Below are 22758 nucleotides of genomic sequence, written 5' to 3'. Positions count from 1 at the left end.
AACATTCATCAGGAATACCTGCCTTTTGTTTCAAGGATGCAGAGCAAGAGATGTGAAGTGCTTCCCCAGGGCCTGAACAGTGTTAATGCCAAGAACGGATGTCACGAAAAGACACTAACAGTGTTAGTGTCTTAGCATCAAGAATGGATAGAACGGATGTTAAGAAACGATGCTCAACGTCACTAATTATTAGAGAAATGAAAACCAAAACTACAAGGAGGGGCTTCCCTGGCAGTGCAGTGGTTAAGAATCTGCCTGCCAATGCAGGGGACATGGCTTCGAGCCCTGGCCCGGGAAGATCCCACATGCTGCGGAGCAACTAAGCCCGGGTGCCACAACTACTGAGCCTGTGCTCTAGAGCCTGCAAGCCACAACTACTGAGCCCACGTGCCACAACTACTGAAGACTGCGTGCCTAGAGCCCATGCTCTGCAACAAGAGAAGCCACTGCTGTGAGAAGCCTGTGCACCACAACGATGTGTAGCCCCCGCTCATCGCAACTAGAGAAAGCCCAAGCGCATCAACAAAGACCCAATGCAGCCAAAAATAAATAAATAAATTTATTAAAAAAAAAAACTACAATGAGGTACTACCTCACACCGATTAGAATGGCCTTCATCAAAAAATCTACAGACAATAAATGCTGGAGAGGGTGTGGAGAAAAGGGAACCCTCCTACACTGTTGGTGGGAATGTAAATTGGTGTAGGCACTATAGAAACCAGTATGGAGTTTCCTTAAAAAACTAAAAATAGAGCTACCATATGATCCATCAATCCCATTCCTGGGCATATACCTGGAGAAAATCATAATTTGAAAAGATACATGCACCCCAATGTTCATTGCAGCACTATTTACAATAGCCAGGACATGGAAGCAACCTAAATGTCCATCGACAGAAGAATGGATAAAGAAGATGTGGTACATACATACAACAGAATATTACTCAGCCATAAAAAAGAACAAAATAATGTCATTTGCAGCAACATGGCTGGACCTAGAGATTGTCATACTGAGTGAAGTCAGACAGATAAAGACAAATATCATATGATATCACTTATATGTGGAATCTTAAAAAATGGTACAAATGAACTTATTTAAAAAACAGAAATAGAGTCACAGATGTAGAAAAAAAAAACCTTATGGTTACCAGGGTGGGGGGAAGGGAGGAGGGATAAATTGGGAGATTGGGATTGACATATGCACACTACTGTATATAAAATTGATAACTAATAAGGACCTACTGTATAGCACAGGGAACTCTACTGAATACTATGTAATGACCTATATGGGAAAAGAATCTAAAAAAGAGTGGATATATGTGTATGTATAACTGATTCACTTTGCTGTACAGCAGAAACTAACACAACATTGTAAATCAACTATACTCCAATAAAAATTATTATTATTATTATTTTTGTGTGTGTGTGTGTGTGTGTGGTACATGGGCCTCTCACTGTTGTGGCCTCTCCCGTTGTAGAGCACAGGCTCCAGACGCGTAGGCTCAGCAGTCATGGCTCACAGGCCCAGCTGCTCCGCGGCATGTGGGACCTTCCCGGACTGGGGCATGAACCCGTGTCCCCTGCATCGGCAGGCTTACCCTCAACCACTGCACCACCAGGGAAGCCCAAAAATTATTTTTAAAAAAGACAAAAAAAGAATGATGTTTACAGTTATGGGTCCTGCACTGCCAGCCCTGAGCACCAGACCCCACATGTCAGGGATGCCTGGATGTTCTTTAACGTGTGTGTGTGTGTGCACGTGCGTCTGTGTGTGTGTGTGTATGTGAGTGCAGGAAGTGGGACCCTCTAAAGGGCAGGACCTGGTACAGGGGTTGCTCTGGCTTGGATCATAGGCAGAACTATTCATGACAGTGTTGAGAGTATGGCAGCTGCTCTATAAAAGGCCATTTGCCTAAGAAGCAGAGTGACCATGACATTCTTCCCAGACTGGTTCTGTGGTCCTGCTCATTGCCTAGTCTCCCTTTACTCCTTATTTATGGGCTTGTCCCCCACCTTCCTGACAATCCTTGTTGTTGGATATCCATTCATACACATGGACACTTTACTACCTAAATCCACCAGGGTTTTGCACAGGTTCTGTAACATCTCAATATTCCATTGATACGACAGGCACTTTTGAATTTGCTAGATCACAAAATCCAAGTGACTGCAGGTTAGATCAGCTAGAGCAGCTAGAAAGTTTCTCTTTCCTTTTCTTTCCAGGTAAATAGGTATGGAGAAAGATAATCTCCCTGGAATTTTTCTGTGTTTCCATAGCCTTTTAAGATTCTTCAGGGGATTTTGATATGTAGCCATTTGTCTAGTTAATTGCCCTGATTTGAAAGAGTACTATATTTTCTTATCTTCCCACGTGGACCAAATATAATAGTTACAGCTCTTGAGTAGGTCCCTAGGCTAAGTCAAAGGTGTCTTGAAGACAGGAGTGCTAGCTCCCTAGATATTTTCATTTCAAAGAGGAATGGCCCCCAAGAGGCACATGAAAAGATGCTCAACATCATTAATTATTAGAGAAATGCAAATCAAAACTACCATGAGGTACCATCTCACACCAGTCAGAATCACCATATTAAAAAGTCTGCAAATAACAAATACTGGAGAGAGAGTGGAGAAAAGGGAACCTTCCTACACTGTTGATGGGAATTTAAGTTGGTGCAGCCACTGTGGAAAACAGTATGGAGGTTCCTCAAAAAACTAAAAATAGAATTACCATATGATCCAGCAATCCCACTCCTGGGCATATATCCAGACAAAGCTATAATTCAAAAAGATACATGCACCCCTATGTCCATAGCAGCAGCATTCACAATAGCCACGACATGAAAACAACCTAAATGTCCATCGACGGATGAATGGATAAAGAAGATGTGGTACATATATACAATGGACTACTACTCAGCCATAAAAAAGAACGAAATAATGCCATTTGTAGCAACATGATGCAACTACTAATTATCATACTAAGTAAGTCAGAAAGAGAAAGACAAATACCATATGACATCACATATGTGGAATCTAAAATATGACACAAATGAACCTATCTATGAAACAGAAACAGAATCATGGACATAGAGAACAGACTGGTGGTTGCCAAAGGAGAGGGGGATGAGGGAGGGATGGAGTGGGAGTTAGGGGTCAGCAGATGTAAGCATTTATATAGAGAATGGATAAACAACAAGGTCCTACTGTATAGCACAGAGAACTATATTCAATAACCTATGATAAACCATAATGGGAAAGAATATACAAAAAAAGAATGTATGAATGTGTATAACTGAGTCACTTTGCTGTACAGCAGTAATTAACACAACATTGTAAATCAACTATACTTCAATAAAAAAAAAAAAAAAAAGGAATGGCCCCTGGAACTTAGAGAGTTCTCAAGGTCACAAAAGCAGGGACACCCAGGCTATCAGGCTTCTGGAGAGATTTATTTCCATAGTGGGACGAGGGACCTGACACTCATCACATCACCTCAGGGGTAAGACTGTTCCAAGAAGGATGAATGAACTTACTATTTACTATGAGGTATTTAATGTGAAATCCCTCTCTGATCCAGAATACCAGTGTGCATATTCAGGGTAAATTTGATAACAATGAATATTAACAACCATGAGATATAGGCAGGGTCGGTCAAGTGCATTTTCAGACCCCTACATCAAAATAATAAGGAGTGGGGTTGGTGGTGAAGGGTAAGAGGAGTGGGGGTCGTGATTTGTTTATTTTGGCCATGCCCTGCAGCTTGTGGGATCTTAGTTCCCCGACCAGGGATTGAACCCAGGCCCTCGGCAGTGAAAGCACTGAGTCCTAACCACTAGACCACCAGGGAATTCCGGGCATCGTGATTTTTAATCAGGAACATTCTTGAACCTTATCCCAAATCAACTGAATCAGAATCTCTCGGTATGGGACCCTAAAATCTGCATTTCAATCAATACCCACCCCCCTTCCCAGTGATTCCTTTGCCTCCAAAATGCAAAAGGGACTAGATTAAGAAAACATTTATATGAAGACAATGGCTCCAACCTGAGATCTAGGACACTTGGAATTCCCTGGGTCCCTTTCTGCAAGTCCATGAGGTCAAAACTCTTCTGATAAAAATACTCTGATGCTATTTGCCTTTTTCTCTCTTATTCTCTTACAGGCCTACAGTGGAGCTTTTCAGAGACCACATGCTGTGTGATGACTTTGCTGCTCTGACAGCTCACGGAAAGTGTATTAGGCACTCTTGTGTCCTAAAATAATTCCCAGTTTTAATTTCTAATCTGATAAATGTTGAGAGAGATAACCAACATAAATAAAGGCACTTTGGAATCCTCAATAAGGTTTAAGGATGTAAAGGAATCCAAGACAAATAAAGGTTTAACAACCACACTTCTAAGCTGTGTAGGACCTAGAGGTTCGTCCTATCCAGAAGGCATTTGCACTCTGAGATTAGCTTAACCCAGTGAGCCTTTAATTCGTAAATATACTGGGGAAACACTTTGTAGATTAGAACTGTTTAATGCCAGTGGGGTACAGGCATACTGCATTTTATTGCACTTCACAGATATTACATTTTTTACAAATTTAAAGTTTGTGGGAACCCTGAAAGTCTATCAGTGTCATTTTTCCAACAGTATTATTATTTTTTTAACATCTTTATTAGAGTATAATTGCTTTACAGTGTTGTATTAGTTTCTGCTGTATAACAAAGTGAATCAGCTATATGCATACTTATATCCCCATATCCCCTCCCTCTTGCGTCTCCCTACAACCCTCCCTATCCCACTCCTCTAGGTGGTCACAAAGCACTGAGCTGATCTCCCTGTACTATACAGCTGCTTCCCACTAGCTATCTATTTTACATTTGGTAGTGTATATGTGTCCATGCCACTCTCTCACTTCGTCCCAGCTTACCCTTCCCCCTCCCCGTGTCCTCAAGTTCATTCTCTATGTCGGTGTCTTTATTGCTGTCCTGCCCCTAGGTTCATCAGGATCTTTTTTTTTTTTAGATTCCATATATATGTGTTAGCATACGGTATTTGTTTTTCTCTTTCTGACTTACTCCACTCTGTATAGCAGACTCTAGGTCCATCCACCTCATTACAAATAACTCAATTTCATTTCCTTTTATGGCTGAGTAATATTCCACTGGGATTAATCTCCAAAATATACAAGCTGCTCATGCAGCTCAATATCAAAAAAACAAACAACCTAATCCAAAAATGGGCAGAAGACCTAAATAGACATTTCTCCAAAGAAGATATACAGATTGCCAACACATGAAAGGATGCTCAACATCACTAATCATTAGAGAAATGCAAATCAAAACTACAATGAGATATCACCTCACACTGGTCAGAACAGTATTATTTTTTAACTGAGGCAAGTACATTGCTTTTTTTTAGACATAATGCTATTGCATACTTAATAGACAACAGTATAGTGTAAACATAACTTTTATGTGCACTAGGAAACCAAGAAATTCGTGTGACCTGCTTATTGCAGTATTGACTTTATTGTGACAGCCTGGAACCAAACCCACAATATCCCCAATGTCTACCTGTACTCTGTCACCCCTTCACTTTCTATCGTCGAACAAAAGGATTAAAAACTCCGTACTCCTTTTCTGAAAGGTCACTATCTGCCTGGATGAGACTGAATGTTCACCAAAACTCATTGTGGTCAATTTCAATGTGTTTGGTAATTTTTAGCAACAATCAACCACTAATAACTTCTGTTTAACTCCACGTTAAGCAGAAAACCTTTATATTTCAATCCTTATTAGACCACCTTTCCAAAATGCAGCAATTTCTTTTCTTAGAAGGTAAACAAAATATTCTTTAGTTTGTTCTTATTAATCCAGGGTCTGCCAGGGTCTGCCAGTGTTTTAGGACACGCATTTAGAACTCCAGTGTTTTTTTTGGCCACACCGCAAGGATTGTGGGATCTTAGCTCCCTGACCAGGGATTGAACCCACACCCTGGCAGTGAAAGCATCTAACCACTGGACCTAACTGGACCATCAGGGAGTTCCCAGAACTCCAATTCTTATGCTGGAACATGACTGTAGGAGGCATAGATGAGTTGGTGGTGTACCGGAATGGAGCCATGGTTTTGGTCTGCTACGTTTTTCTAAATAGAATAGCCTGCTCTCTTACAATCTTCCCCTAAAAGCAACTTGAATTAGAATAATACCAACTTGATCTACTTTGTATTTTTCTATTATAAAATACCTTCACATCATTATAATCCATAAAACTTACTATATGCTCAGAATATATTCCCATCTACAGAGTGGTAAAGCGAGAATCAGTGGAGTTCATTAAAGCTTTTAGTTAGCTGAGTTCCGTGTATTTTTAAATTTAAATTTAGTTTTTAAAAACTACGTTTTAAAAAGTAAGCTCTTTCTCTAATCTACTTTTATTTGTAACATTTGAAATTTCTGAGCAATATTTTTTTTTTTTTTTTTTTTGCGGTACGCAGGCCTCTCACTGTTGTGGCCTCTCCCGTTGTGGAGCACAGGCTCCGGAAGCACAGGCTCAGCGGCCATGGCTCACGGGCCCAGCCACTCTGCAGCATGTGGGATCTTCCCGGACCGGGGCACGAACCCGTGTCCCCTGCATCGGCAGGCAGGCTCTCAACCACTGCGCCACCAGGGAAGCCCTGAGCAATATTTTTTAAAAATATCATGCTAAACGCTAAGGAAATACAAACAAATATACTTTTCCACTGATTTAGGACAGATACTAAGATTCTAATGTGTATCTTTTTCTCTAATTCTGTTTGTTTTTAATTTGTATAGCTTTTGGTTTGCTTTTGAAGGACAATACCTTTCTCCCCAAATTCTCAAGTAATGTTCAAGAAAAGTACTATCTGATGGTGAATGTACCTTTCTTCAGTAAATTATTACAGGATTATTCTCTTTATAAGACAGTGCATGCTACTTACTTTTCAATAGATATTATACATTCTACAGTAGTTTAAACTGAAAAGCATTTATGCTTCTATTAATGTTTCTCTTTCCAACTCCTTTCCAAATTAACTTACAGAAGAAACTGTGTACAGTCACCCTATATACCAACATACTCACTCTTATCTACTACCACAGTCCCCCATACACTACCACAGTCCCCTGTATACTACCACAGTCCCCTATATACTACCACAGTCCCCCTATACATTACCACAGTCCCCCTGTACATTACCACAGTCCCTGTATATACCAACATACTCACCCTATCTACTACCACAGTCCCCTATATACTACCACAATCCCCTATATACTACCACAGTCCCCCTATACATTACCACAGTCCCCTATATACTACCACAGTCCCCTATACATTACCACAGTCCCCTATATACTACTACAGTCCCCTATATACTACCACAGTCCCCCTATACACTACCACAGTCCCCTATATACTACCACAGTCCCCTATATACTACCACAGTCCCCCTATACATTACCACAGTCCCCCTGTACACTACCACAGTCACCCTATATACCAACATACTCACCCTATCTACTACCACAGTCCCCTATATACTACCACAGTCCCCTATACACTACCACAGTCCCCCTATCACCATACTCACCGTATACACTACCACAGTCCCCCTACACTTGCCAATGCGCGGCAAGGAAAATATATTACATACCATACCTCAGTTTTCTAGATTACAGCAATGATTGCTGCTCCTACAGGGTCTGAGCTGGTGAGAGTTCTATGCTCAAAGGAAGGATCCTTGACATCACAGATTCCTTTATCCAAATGAACAGAAATGGTCAACGTTTGGCACGGGGAAACCAGATGAAGCCTTTCTTTTTTTTTTTTTTTTTTGCTGTACGCGGGCCTCTCACTGCTGTGGCCTCCCCCGTTGCGGAGCACAGGCTCCGGACACACAGGCTCCGCGGCCATGGCTCGCGGGCCCAGCCGCTCCGCGGCATGTGGGATCCTCCGGGATCGGGGCACGAACCCGCGTCCCCTGCATCGGCAGGCGGACTCTCAACCACTGCGCCACCAGGGAAGCCCTGAAGCCTTTCTTTGTGGCTACACATTCCACCCACTCCCATGTCTTGGATGCGCTGCTGCAGAGGGCTTTGAAAATCTGTGATGATGTAAAGGACATGTAAATGATTTGTCTGAATAGACTTAACACCAGAATTGGTCATCTATTAAAGTAAACTGGATAAGAAAACCCACTACTTATAGGTAGAGAAGACAGCAATTCACACAGTGTGATTTTAGAAGTATTGAAAGACTCTAATTCCAAAACACTTACCCAAGGTGCCACCATGGTATCTGAAATTTACACCATCAGAAAAATCACTACTTTGGGTTAAGGAAGTGTATCTCTAAGTGTGCTCACCACGGAGCATTAATAGGTGTTATAGTAAGAAAAATATATACACATAGACTTATATGTTCATTAATATTCATAAATGTGGGTAAATCTCAGGTTTAAATAAATACTGTCTAACTTACCCATGCTTGGAGAAACCACATAGTATTCTGAATCTCCAATAATGGGACATAAATAAGTAGTATTTTCCAAACTTGATTGACCATGGGACACTTTTTTATTTTACAGTGTATCTTATTAGACTGCTTTTTTGTCTCAGATTAGAAAATGCAGCTTTCCCAGATGACCCCTAAGAGCATGCAGATGTCCTAACTAGATGGACAACTTATGAAGCCATATCATTCATGAATATTTGAGCCTGGATTTTTTCTTCTATCAAAATAATTAGCTGCAGAGAACAGAAACTTGCAGTGACAAGAGATTTACATCTTGGTGTGACTGAAAAAGAATGGGTGATACTTAGAGGGTGCTGGAAGCAGGGGAGGAGTACTGGTAGGCAGGTAAACTCAGGTGCAGAGCTACCCAGTAAGAATTACTCCAAATCCCAGAGAGAGCGAAGAATGCATAATGTGGAGTTCACAGAGCATGAGCGAGAATCACCAAACAGACTAAAATAGAAGTGAACAGGGAAAACAGTGGGCGGCATTAAAGGCAATTTTGGTTCATGGAAATCTTTTGCCTAAGACTACCCTTACCAGGAAAGAAAAATTTCACTATTTCTTATTTCCAGAGGCAGCCAGCTATTAGAGCTCTCCCTGCCTGTAAGCTCTCCGAATGTAATCCTTTCTGCCTTCATCTATAAATGAGTATAATTACAGTGTGCAAAAGAGTGGAGACCTTCAGGAATACAAAGTGAATGCTTAACATTCAATACACTCTGACTTCTCCAAGGCTCTGAAGTTCAACACCACCCATATTTGAACTTCCCCCTTCTACGGAAAATGGGTTAACTTACTTTTTTTTTTTTTTTTTTTTTTTTTTCCTTTTTGCGGTATGCGGGCCTCTCACTGTTGTGGCCTCTCCCGTTGCGGAGCACAGGCTCCGGATGCGCAGGCCCAGCGGCCATGGCTCACGGGCCCAGCCGCTCCGCGGCATATGGGATCCTCCCAGACCGGGGCACGAACCCGTATCCCCTGCATCGGCAGGCGGACTCTCAACCACTGCGCCACCAGGGAGGCCCTAACTTACTATTTTAAAACCATTCCTCAAAAGCACACAATTTTAGATTCTATATTTAGAATTTTCTCCTATAACAAGAGTCGAAGATTCACCTCCTAGTGGAAGCACCTATCTTCATTTCCCATGGGATCTTAGTTTCTACTGTAAAGTGAAGTTCTGGTCAAGACTCTGAATTAATATGCGAGCACCATTCTAATTTTAAATTTCTCAAATATTTGAAATGATGTGGGATTCGCTTGAGCCTAAAAGCAACTTTTTAACATTGCCTCTCATTATAACTGAAGATAGTTCAAAAGGCAGTGGCGATGGAGGTTTCATTTGGGAAATGTGCATATCACGTTAGCATCATATTCAACGAACACATGATATCTCTTGGGACTGTTACTTTGAACTGGATCCTTTTCCTGCTGAAGGAAAACTGTGTTTTGCCATAGCAAGAGTTTACTATTTCTTCCACCTACCTAATGTCATGTTTTCCACCTTAACACTCACAGTCAATGAAATATTTTTATGTGAGCTTTCTACTGCCTGTCAAAAGGTGCCATCTGCCTGTTATATGATGTGCTAAGATATTTGTACCTTATCAACTGTTAATTAGCATAACAGCCTGCAACTTTTTTTTTTTTTTAATTCAGTGCAGTTCTGGGTGTCTTGGCTTAGGTTAAAAGTGTCGGTTGAAAGAACTAATCTTCTTTTACACTTACTACAGGTTCTCTGGATGCTGACAGAAACTTTTTTTTATGCTGATAAGTCAGGCTGCCCTGTTATCTAAAAGAGGAAAGAAGGCAGGCAAAAAAGTTAGGGAAATGAACATGTCCATGACTTCACCCAGGCCAGAAGGAAAGGAATAGTCCCATCTCTGAGGGGTCTAAGTGATATCTTAGATTTATTTTATTAATTTATAATAAATTATAAATTTATTTATAAATTTATTTATAAATTTATACAATTTATTTTAAAATATTCAATTTGCTTGATGTTAAAAAAATGTTGTTTTCTATTACTATAATAAATGATGTGACGGAGAGTAGCTTGTCCTTTTATATAAGTCCCTGATTGATCTCAAATCCTGTCTTTTCCACTTTTATTCCTCTTTGCCCATCTCCCACTGATTAGAAGAATCCAATAACGCTAGTTTAAGATCACAAATCTCTGCAAAACCACAGGCACCGCTCAGGGCTGGTGCACCTGCAAGGTCACGTATGATCAGTGAAGAGCCAGACTAGGGTTTCATGCAATTTGTGGGCAAGAAACAACTCCAGAACAAGGCAAAGGAGTTCTATGCAATCTTTGAGGAATTTTATAGCACAGAGGAAGTTTTTTATTCTCAGTAGCACTCAGCTGCTTTTACACAAAGCATGACATAAACAACTGTCTCAGGGCAGGCACACAGAAACCACCAGCATCTCCATTCTGAAAGCTTTGCCCGTGGCATCACTGGAACAGGGTTTCCGGAGCACACAATCGAAGGCACACAGAAATATACCAACATGTTACAAAATAAGACAACCAACAATACTTTCAGGCCATTGATACCAAACTACTGCTCCAATCAAAATAAAGAAACAAGTTCATTAACATCGTTGCCTTTTTCTTTTTTTTAAACAAAAAGCAAAGCCAGCACTTGCCTCCAGGGTCTTCTCTTCCCCATTCCCACTCCATTCCTGACAAAGTCACAAATTTTCTCATCTCATATCACCATTGGGGCCGAATCTCTGGTGACCAGGTTTCTTTCTGCTGAATGACCTAGGTTAGGATGTTCAGTTGGGAGAACCCAAGCAGTATGGAGATGGAGCACCGACCACCCGTGCTCTTCCTCGGGTGCTGTGGTATTAACTGGGTTCCGGTGTGACCTGCAGTGGATCAGAAGTCTCTCCTGGCGCCCCTCCAGTCTCAGGCTCTCCAGAGCTACCCCTGCCCTCATTCTGGCAGGCGAGCTGATGAAGCCAGAAGTGCTCTTATCAACTTCTTATTCTCTCTGCACACCTTCCTCACCCTACACCACACCTATAAAAAGGGAGTCTTTGTGAGAAGGACCATGTACGCATTCACCAGGAAAAGCTTGGGATCTCTGATTTAAAGAGCAGTGGAGGGGCTTCCCTGGTGGCGCAGTGGTTGGAAGTCCGCCTGCCGATGCAGGGGACGCGGGTTCGTGCCCCGGTGCGGGAAGATCCCACATGCCGCGGAGTGGCTGGGCCCGTGAGCCATGGCTGCTGAGCCCGCGCGTCCGGAGCCTGTGCCCCACAGCGGGAGAGGCCACGACAGTGAGAGGCCCGCGTACAGCAAAAAAAAAAAGAGCAGTGGAGTAAGCCAGTACATCATTACCCTCATCCCAAATCCCCCAAATACAAAACAGTCCTTCTTGCAAATACCTGTTTTGTGACTCTGCTGAGCCTCTGTACACACAGGCTCTGAACGTTATAGAATATTGAGTGTTAATGTTGACACAGTCTTCTCAATATGTAACTATTGTGGACATTATTCCTTGGGGAATTATAATTCTTGTAAGACTGAGACCAAGTCAAGCTCATTAATTGCTTATGGAATTTAGCAGACTATGTGTTTAAATCTTCTGTTGAGGGAAGTTTTAAAGTCACGTCTGCGTTATTTTCCTTGTCTGTGAGAAGTAAGTACCATCATTAGCTAACTTTAAAAACAAGGAATATATGGGCAAAACTGTGTTAAGAAATATGGCATTTGCTGTCACTCCATGACTCTGATTTTTAACAGTAATATTTTTCCTACTCTTTGGAATCCTACATCCAGGAGATGGTGATGGTGGGTGTGCCTGAAATACTGGGTGTCTCTAAGGATAGACAGGGAATAATTAACATAAAATTCAGGAGAGTGGCTGCCCTACGATGGGGGTGAGAGGTAAAGAGACCAAAGAAGAGGGTGCAAGGGGCATCTATGGTATTGGTAATGCTGGGTGGTGGGTTCACAGATGTTTATTTTATTACTAGGCTTTTTACCTTCCATAATATTTATGGAATATATTCTTCTGTGTCAATTAAAACTACCATGTGCCTGATATTCAGATAAGACTGCCTGTTAATGCTTCCACACAACTATGCACCTGTTAAAAAAGATAGTTCTTTATTAAAATGACCATACCATCCTCACATCCTATTACCACCTAAACACCAGAATAATGAAATGCTTTATTTTAGAGAACATTAAGAAAAAGAATGCCAGCTTTTCTCCACACCCTCTCCAGCATTTATTGTTTCTAGATTTCTTGATGATGGCCATTCTGACCAGTGTGAGATGATATCTCATTGTAGTTTTGATTTGCATTTCTCTAATGATTAACACTCTTGCACTGCTGGTGGGAATGTGAATTGGTACAGCCGCTATGGAGAACAGTATGGAGGTTCCTTAAAAAACTACAAATAGAACTGCCATATGACCCAGCAATCCCACTACTAGGCATATACCCTGAGAAAACCATAATTCAAAAAGAGACATGTACCAAAATGTTCATTGCAGCTCTATTCACGATAGTCCGGAGATGGAAACAACCTAAGTGTCCATCATCGGATGAATGGATAAAGAAGATGTGGCACATATATACAATGGAATATTACTCAGGCATAAAAAGAAACGAAACTGAGCTATTTGTAATGAGGTGGATAGACCTAGAGTCTGTCATACAGAGTGAAGTAAGTCAGAAAGAGAAAGACAAATACCGTATGCTAACACATATATATGGAATTTAAGAAAAAAAAATGTCATGAAGAACCTAGGGGTAAAACAGGAATAAAGACACAGACCTACTGAGAATGGACTTGAGGATATGGGGAGGGGGAAGGGTAAGCTGTGACAAAGCGAAAGAGAGGCATGGACATATATACACTACCAAACGTAAGGTAGATAGCTAGTGGGAAGCAGCCGCAGAGCACAGGGAGATCAGCTCGGTGCTTTGTGACCGCCTGGAGGGGTGGGATAGGGAGGGTGGGAGGGAGGGAGACGCAAGAGGGAAGGGATGTGGGATCAGATGTATATGTATGACTGATTCACTTTGTTATAAAGCAGAAACTAATAAAAAAATAAAAATAAAAATAAATTTTAAAATTTAAAAAAACTGAAAAAAAAAAGAAAAAGAAAAAGAATGCCAGCTTCTAAAATAGAAGTTTTCCGACTACATCTGTTACTATTAACACATATTCTAACCTTAATCTCGCACACATGCCGTGATTATGGAGTGCTTTCTGACTCACTCTGCTTCTCTCAAGTTAAAACCTTCCTCGGGGACTTCAAACTCTTGGAGTTAAAAGCCCTTTTGAGTTTGGATCTTTCTCAGCAGTCGGTGATTTTTTTAAAAATCCCAGTGAATGTCCTTTGCCTCCCTCCAAAAGGAGAGGGGTGGATACCAGGTTGTTTTTAAGATCTTCTTCTGGCTCTAAACATCTCTGATTCTGTGACAGTCAAGGAGTGTTCGCTTTCATTTCCAGCTTCTCTGTTCTCAAAGTATCGCTTCCTTCCCCGTACAATCGAAGAAAAAGAAGACTGCTTGGAATTAGGAATTACTTTACTCCCTGACTTCTCAGTTCTTTACTCTCCAGTGTGACTAACCAGCAGAAGACCCCCTATGCCCTCCCACCCCCTACACTCTCCCCTACAAACACACACACACACGCACACGCACACATGCACACACAGTATACACAGAGCCTGGACTCACAGACTCTCCAGCTCACAGTTAATACTGCTTCTACTGATCTGCGCCCCATACTCTTTCCCTTGTCTGAATAATAAGAACTAACATTCCTTGATCCCTTTGCTATGCCGTGTGCTAAGAAGCTGACTTGGATTACTGGGTAGTGAGTTCTTAGCCTTTGGGTTTTGGAGTCAGCGAGTCCTAGATTTGAATCTCAGCTTAGCCTTTTATTAGCTATGACACCTTGAGCAAAAAGATGTCACATCTCTGAGCCTCAGTTTCCACATCTGCAAAATGGGGATTATGCAAATAAAAATCTTACAAATGTTTACAAAGCGCTACTAGGATAGAGACTGGCACACAGATTGTCGATAAATGACAGTTATTTCTATAACTATTATTCGCCTTACTGCCAGCGCTGCTACACTGGCCGTTATTTCTAGGTTCTTGCTCCTTGGCGTCTTGCCCAAGGCTCTGATACTTGATTTTCCTGCCTCCCACCTGGGTTTTGAATCCTTTCTCCTGACCCTTTGGTTCCTGGGCTTCTGTCTGATGCTCCTCACATGGGTGGTCTCTTAGAGTACTGCACCCTGAGGCCCACGTACCCTCTTATCTGAAAACACACTATTTACTTCATTCTATTTACTGTTTCTTCTTTTCCCCTTTTGCCAGTTCCACTGAGATATAATTGACATACAGCACAGGAGACATTTAAGGTGTACAGCGTAATGATTTGACTTACATACATCATGAAATGATCATCACAGAAAGTTTAGTGAACGTGCACCGTCTCACATAGATACAAAATTTAAAGAAATTTTAAAAATAGTTTTTCCTTGTAAATAACTCTTAGGATTTACTCTCTTGACGATGTTCACATATAACATACAGCAGTGTTAATTACGTGAATCATGCTGTACATTACAACCCTAGTACTTATTTATTTTATAGCTGGAAGTCCGTGCCTCTCGACCCCCCCATCTAATTCCTCCCCACGCTCCCACCTCTGGTAACCCCAAGTCTGATCTCTTTTTCTGAGTTTGTTTGTTCTTGAAGTCTAACTGACCTACACCACTACTTCTCTATACTTCAACCATAATTACCTCTCCTGTCTAGCAAACCTCCCAGTCTTATTCTGAAGACTCCAGGTAAGACACCTTCATATAGGGTATCACTTAATCCACATACAAACCCTATGAAGACACAAGGTCTCTGCCATCTTCAACACATAAACTCTATCTCTGGTCCTAAGACAGCTTCTTCAACTCCCATCTTCTCCCAGTGGGATGGGGCACAAATCAAATTTGCTAATTCACATGGCCTTTCGTAGCTGCAAGAGAGGCGGTGAAGTCTAAACTTTTTTTTTATTTGTTTGTTTATTTATTTATTTTTGGCTGCATTGGGTCTTTGTTGCTGCACGCGGGCTTTCTGTAGTTGCAGCGAGCGGGGGCTACTCTTTGTTATGGTACATGGGCTTCTCATTGCGGTGGCTTCTCTTGTTGCGGAGCATGGGCTCTAGGCCTGCAGGCTTCAGTAGTTGTGGAACACAGGCTCAGGAGTTGTGGCTCGCGGGCTCTAGAGCACAGGCTCAGTAGTTGTGGCGCATGGGCTTAGTTGTTCCGCGGCATGAGGGATCTTCCCGGACCAGGGCTCAAACCCATGTCCCCTGCATTGGCAGGCGGATTCTTAACCACTGCACCACCAGGGAAGTCCAGTGAAGTGTAATCTTTAATTGGGTGGCCATAAGCCCTGCTAAATTATTAGTATGAAAGAAAAGGAGAATGGATCTTAAGAACAACTAGCAAGCTGCCCAAGGAAGGTAATCATGTTTTCATTTTATATGAGGACACCGTGGCTCAGGGAAATGAAGAGGTCCCAGGAATTGAAATCAGGTTTATCAGACTCCAGAGCTACTGCTGAAGGTACTATTTGGTTCTCCCTGGTTCCCTTTGTTCACAGAGAATGGAGCTGCCTCCAGAACATTCTGTCTGGAGATTCGTTCCAACAGAAGGCCCTGATTTCCCCCCTTATTCTAGCTAGAAGATGGAAGCAAACTCTTCTCTTCAGTTATTTTAGCCACAACATGATTTTTACATGCCCTAGTATATTGTTACTTCTCTTAACAATATTTACTAAGCAAGACACAACTTTGCCAAGTACTCACAGGAAAGAGTTCTTTAGCGCAAGGTTGCACAGGCTGTGTTCCTTACATAGCACAAAATATTTAAAATCGGTATTTAAACAAGGTTTCTGGAAAGCAATTTTAACTAACTCTGTGGCAAAAAACTACACACACAGACACACAAAATTTTAAAAGATCCTGAAATAAAAACACAGAAATTATTCATATTACTTAAAGGGGAAAAAAAAAGTCGAGTTATTTGAATTATACATTCAAGTCATCCTTTTAATGTTTGCTTCAAACCCACATTGTTCTGTTTTTCAACACTGAGAAAACTACCATTTGGCGTTCTTCACAGACACACATGCCTGGACTTAGAGTTAATGAAGAGCTTCCGTGCTGAGTCTTTTTTTTTTGGGGGGTGGGGTGGGGGAGTGGGGTTTAATATCATTCTGTTTCTCTCAAGGCTGTATTTAATATTAGAGATCAATAATCACATTATCCTGTGCTGATAGATGCCTCTAACACAAATAATTCTCTCAAGGATTTGGAAACCGTCATGGAAGGCATTTCATATTAGTTATTAATGGCTGGCTAAAGGAGGGTGGTTTTCAATTTGCATATGGAATCTCCTCATCCTCTTACCAGGACAAATACTACATTAATCAGGGTGGGCTATCTGCTTAACAAATAATCCCATCTCAGTGGTTTAAGACATCAAAAGGACACTTTTCACTCACATTTCCTCATAGTTAAGGGTGGTAGGAGGGCTCTGCTTCACATGGCCATTCAGATACAGCCCCCTTCTCGCCTGGGGCTCCACTCTGCAGGTTCCAGAAATTCTCTCCATCCTGCCCATGAGTGGAGAAAGAGTGGAGGATGTTGGGTAGGTGGGAGGTTTTTGAGAGGCCAGTTCTAGAAGGCATACCACATCCTATTGGCTGGCACTCAGTGGCAGGACCACATCTAACTGCAAGGGAGCTTGGGAAATGTAGTGTAGTGATGTGTCCAGCAGGTAGAGGATTAGAAGGAAATGGGTTTAGTGAGCACCTAACCACCAAACATCACTGAGTCTCTGTCACAAATACCAAAAGAAATTGCTAGGCCAGGAAAAAGAAAAAACACCCAACCTCCCTCCCACCAAAAGAAACACAAAAAACCCAAAAAACCTAAAGAAACCCCCAGGCAGTTCACTTTAAAAGTTTTTTTTTAAATTAATGATGATACAATTAAAAATTACAATCTTTTATTTATACTAGCAAATCTAGTGAGAGTAACAGGTGTTCTAAATTCAAGTCAACTTTTATAAGTTATTTACAAACAGCTGTCTGATATCAAGTCTTTTTCTATTGTGGTAAAATATTCACAACATAAAATTTACCATTTTAACCACTTTTAAGTGTACAGTTCAGCGGCATTAAGTACACTAACATTGTTGAGCAACTATTACCACTATCCATCGCCACAATTTATTTATTTATTTATTTATTTATTTTGTGGTACGCGGGCCTCTCACTGTTGTGGCCTCTCCCGTCGCGGAGCACAGGCTCCGGACGCGCAGGCTCAGCGGCCATGGCTCACGGGCCCAGCCGCTCCGCGGCATGTGGGATCTTCCTGGACTGGGGCACGAACCCGTGTCCCCCGCATTGGCAGGTGGACTCTCAACCACTGCACCACCAGGGAAGCCCCATCTCCACAATTTTTACATCTTCCCAAGTTGAAACTCCATACCCATTGAACACTGACTCCCCATTCCCCTTTCCTCAGCCCCTGGTAACCACTATTCTACTTCCTGTCTCTATGAATTACACTAGTGTAGGCGCCTCATATAAGTGAAATCATAAAATATTTGTCCTTTTCTGTCCAGCTTACTTCACTTGGCATAATGTCTTCAGGTTCATCCAAGTTGTAGCACTGTCAGAATTTCATTCCTTTTCAAGGTTGAATGATATTCTACTGTATGTATAGACCATATTTTGTTGATCCACTCATCAATGAACAGGTGGATTGTTTCCACCTTTTGGCTCTTGTGAATAAGACTGCTATGAACATAGGTGTACAAATACCTGTTTGGTTGTGTTGCTTTCACTTCTGGATCTATACTCAGAAGTGGGGTTGCTGGATCATTTGCTAACACTATTTTTTGAGGACCTGCTCTACTGTTTTCCACAGGGGCTGTAAAGTCATAATAGTTTTTGAAGACAAACTTGTGATTGGCTTCTACAAATGGTTGTAATGACTCCTTTGTAAAGGTATAGTCCCTATTAAAAAGTTCCCTGGATTGGCGGGGGTGGGGTGGGGTGGGGGGGTTACGTGTTATCAATTTAGCTCTTTAAGAACTAGAATATTTTAATTTCACCTTTCCTTTTGCCACTAAGTAATAAAAGACATTGAATAGTTAGTTGTATTCTCTGGGAGGTATAAAGAATAGGAATTTGATACAAAAATGTGTGTTGAAATCTCTGTCCTACCTCTAATGGGACACTGGTATCTAAGAGATTTCCCAGAGATGATGGGACTAGTTTATCACACCATGACTGAAAATTAATCTGAGAAAATCTCTGTAGCCCTGTAAATTTTAACTTCCGATTAACAGTTAAAACCTGACAGCAACACCGTTTAAGACTTGACATCATCAGCTGTGCTCTTCCCCTGCTGCCCCTCTGACAATCATCTGGATAACTTTATATTTTGTCTTCTCCAGATTTTTTTCTATAGTTCATTTCTGCATAAGTATTTTAAAATTAGCTAGGGTGGGCTTCCCTGGTGGCGCAGTGGTTGAGAGTCCGCCTGCCGATGCAGGGGACGCGGGTTCGTGCCCCGGTCCGGGAGGATCCCACATGCCGCGGAGCGGCTGGGCCCGTGAGCCATGGCCGCTGAGCCTGCGCGTCCGGAGCCTGTGCTCCGCAACGGGAGAGGCCACAGCAGTGAGAGGCCCGCGTACCGCAAAAAAAAAAAAAAAAAATTAACTAGGGTGATGAAAACCTGAGTGCCTTCCAGGAGTTTAACCCAAACAGCAAGGGGTACTGGATGTTTGGGCTTGATTTTATTCCCTCTGCCAATTTAGTGTTTCTGAGTACAGGTACTGTCAAAATTCAAAGATACTATGAAAATGAAAAGCAGGTACTGTGGAATTGAGAGTGCATTTGAACTAAACCCTTAACAGGGAGATTGATTTGGAAACCTTTGGTTCCTTAATAATATGACTTTTAGCTCAACTATTTCATCACAGACAGATGATGGTACGGTAATATTCTAGGTTTCAAAAAATATCTGCAAGTTAAGCTTTTCCAGGAAGAAAGGCTGGAAAATGACACTGGGTACAAGGTTTGTTGGCAGATTATTATATTTGACGGCAGGACGTCATAAAAGACGTCTTTTACCCCTTCGTGTCTGCCTATCATCAGGGCTAGTAGATTTCGGGGCCAGTTCTGAAGCATGTTTATTTTAATTATTTTATTTTATTTTTTTAAAGTTTTTGGCCTCACTGCCTAGCATGTGGGAATCTCAGTTCCCCGACCAGGGATCGAACCTGTGCCCCCTGCATTGGAGTGCGGACTCTTAACCACTGGACCGCCAGGGAAGTCCCTATTTTAATTATTTTTAAATAGGATAGCATTTGGTGCTTAGCCAACAGGAGTGCTTACATCACGTATGATGTAAAATGGAATTACAGTCTATACTCAAATGCCATACACTATCAAGGTTTTTCAGTGTTGTACCTTGAATTTGCATGGATTTCTCTCCCTGTGTTTGAACACACGTATTCACAATAGTTTGATAAAGTTCCTGAATAAAACTCCTACCTATTAATTTGACGTTTCCTTGAAGCTACTTCTTTCAAAGAGAAATAAAATCTAGAGTAGTTTCTCTTTGACACTATCTCTTTAAGGTGTAAAGCCCTAGAAAGAAGAGCCTGCATGTGAAATCCATCACAAATCTTGTACAATGGGTGTAATGTGGACAGTGGAGAATTCAGGAACTTCCATAAAGGAAAACTGAAGTCATTTTTTGACATGAATCTCGTGTATAATTTCATGTCTGGCAGCACGGACTAGTAAAATACATAACATTGTAAATAATGGACTTTTAGGCCTCACCTTAACAACCATTGTCAGGTACACATTTATATGGCTTCAGGGTTGCCGTACAGGCAATCAAAGTCGCAGGCAGCACTGAAATCACTTTAGAAGCTTCCCTTGACCCACCTATTCATTATACAATCTCAGTATGAGCCCCAGTCATTCTTAGGAATATTCAACTGTCCCAGTACTCATGCCCCTGGAGTTCTTAACCTGTACATTTATTCTTGTCTCTCCCACTCCTGGGCGCTATTTTTATCCCCTTCCCTGTTCTTAGGATTAAAGCAGCCACCATCTTTAAGGACCACTGCTTTCCCAGTATTTTCTCCCTGCCTATCCCTTATTAACCAACTTCTCATACTTTTACCCTCCTTGTAAAACAAAAACAAACCCGCCCCCTTATTTCCTTTTCTCCCTTTTTCTCACTTAAATATATTAATGTATTTCCTGGCAGCCTGTGGAAGTTCCCTGCTCTCTGCTAGGAGGGCAGGTGCTATGACATCACCAGACGGGGTTCTAACCCAGGCCTTGCACAAGGCACTTCTCTGGTTTCTTATCTGTAATCAGAGGAGAAATGGATCCTAACACACATAGATTGTTCTAAAAATTAAGATAACAGAGGCAGGTATCTAGAGCAGCAGAGGAGGCCTCAGGAAACATCTTCTATTATTTTTATTACTCTTCTTAAATGACTTCCTTTCAAATGACACCTGGAGGTTCTTCCCATCTGAGTACTCAACTTTTTTCTCAGAATTCAGGATAAAATTAATTAAATACACTGAAACACTTAAATTCTGTCCTGCGGCAACGGCTCCTAGCACTGTGTTTCCTAGGCTGACTCACAGGTATTCAAATAGGCTATTTGTCACATGAATTGCTGGGACCAGTGCTTATAGTATAGACTCTCATTTTAAAGATGAGAAGCCTCAGGCCCAAGAATATGAAACAATGAAGCAATAAACTGACGCCAAACATTGTGAATTTACTAAGTGCCACCTGACTGTACACTTTAATATGTATAAAATGGTAAATGTTATGTGTATTTTACCACAATTAAAAAAAATCATCTGGGAGGGAAAAAAAAAAGGCATAAATCGAGAGTTGCCTGTATTCAAGATGGTGATCCAAATCCTGTTCGTGCCACCAAATTGCCAGCGCACACCCTCTGACTTGTTATCCCTGAAGGAAACTAAAATAGCTACTAAAGCCTCCACGTTGCAGGCTTTTCCATGGAGAACTGAGATCTGGGGAATATGCAGCGGCTTCCTTTCTCCCTGGGGGGATCCAGCCCCTAGTCCTTTTAACTCAGCCGCACTAGAAAGAGAAGAGAAACCTCTCCTGCCAGGATATTTGGCGGCTACCTACAACAGACCTGCGCCCAGGAAGTGGGTTCTCAGCCCAGCCGCTGAGCGGATTCTGAGGCTACACGCCTTCTGCCCGCTCAAGTGTAGGGCCAGGCCGCCGGAGCCTGGAGCTCAGACAGCCCGGAGGCGGGCGGGCGGGGCAGGGGCAGGGGCAGGGGCAGGGGCCCGCTGGGCGTGGCCTAGGGCCGAAGGCGGAGCCTGGCAGGAACCTGCTGGGCGTGGCCGAGTCTAGAGGGATCCGACTGGCGCCTGGCGAGCGCGGCCTAAGGAAGGGGTGGGGCGTGGCCGGGGCCCGTGGGATGCGGCCCTGGGGCCCTAGGGCGGGAAGAACACTAGACCGAAAGGTGAAGTGGGCGGAGACTGGGGAGACGTCAAAGGCCCAGTTCCTGCGGAGGTTCCTCGGGGAGAAGGCGGCGCGCAACGAGTGGAGGGAAGGCGCCCGGGAGCCGGAGCGGGCGCGGGAGCTGTGGGCCCGGTAGGAAGAATGGGGTCGCTGCCGAGCTGGGCGCGTTAACTCCTGCAGGGACCCCGGCGGAGGTCTGCCCTGGGAAGGAGTCTTAAAGCAGTCCCTAAGGCTTTGGCTTGTTGCTGCCTTTCTCCTGGCGCTCGGGGGGAGCTGCAAAGACGGGGATCGTGAGGCTGCGAGGCCTGGGAGGCTGGCCTGGGCTTGCAGCTGGCTGGTTGCCCCGAAGTCTAAGTCCTGCAAAGGCTGGCTTGAAGCCTGAGGCTCAGAGTCCGGCGCGGAGCGAGGCCCGAGGGCCCCGCGTGGCTCGAGCTCAGGGTTGCTCGACAGAAATGCTCCGGGGTCGTCGTTGGGCCGCTGTGCTGGGATGACGGGTGGGGGGTGGCACCTACTCCACGCTTGTTCTCCTCTAATAAGCTTTGAAATCATACCTCTAAGCCTTGGGCCTCAGCTTTCCCCTTGATTTTACCGTCATGGTCCTTCTATCGTAAAGATATTCCAAATACACTTGGGTGCGGAT

At 42.7% G+C, this 22758-nt stretch overlaps 1 protein-coding gene and 1 long non-coding RNA gene across 2 annotated transcripts in view; one reads left to right on the top strand and one right to left on the bottom strand.

The window, feature by feature from the left end:
• The window catches only part of LOC309801939, a 115053-nt gene that overhangs the window by 1869 nt on the left and 90426 nt on the right, over positions 1–22758 (bottom strand). The gene's annotated exons all lie outside the window — the stretch shown is intronic.
• Positions 22109–22758, top strand: part of PTER (phosphotriesterase related) — a 64973-nt gene continuing 64323 nt past the window's right edge. The window contains exon 1 of the mRNA XM_082617069.1: positions 22109–22250. The gene's annotated coding sequence lies outside the window, so the exon portion shown is untranslated. The remainder of the gene's footprint in view (positions 22251–22758) is intronic.

Source organism: Mesoplodon mirus (genome assembly GCF_964341445.2).
Source record: "Mesoplodon mirus genome assembly, chromosome: 4".
Classification (NCBI taxonomy): Eukaryota; Metazoa; Chordata; class Mammalia; order Artiodactyla; family Ziphiidae; genus Mesoplodon; species Mesoplodon mirus.
This window is presented reverse-complemented; position numbering and strand designations above follow the sequence as displayed.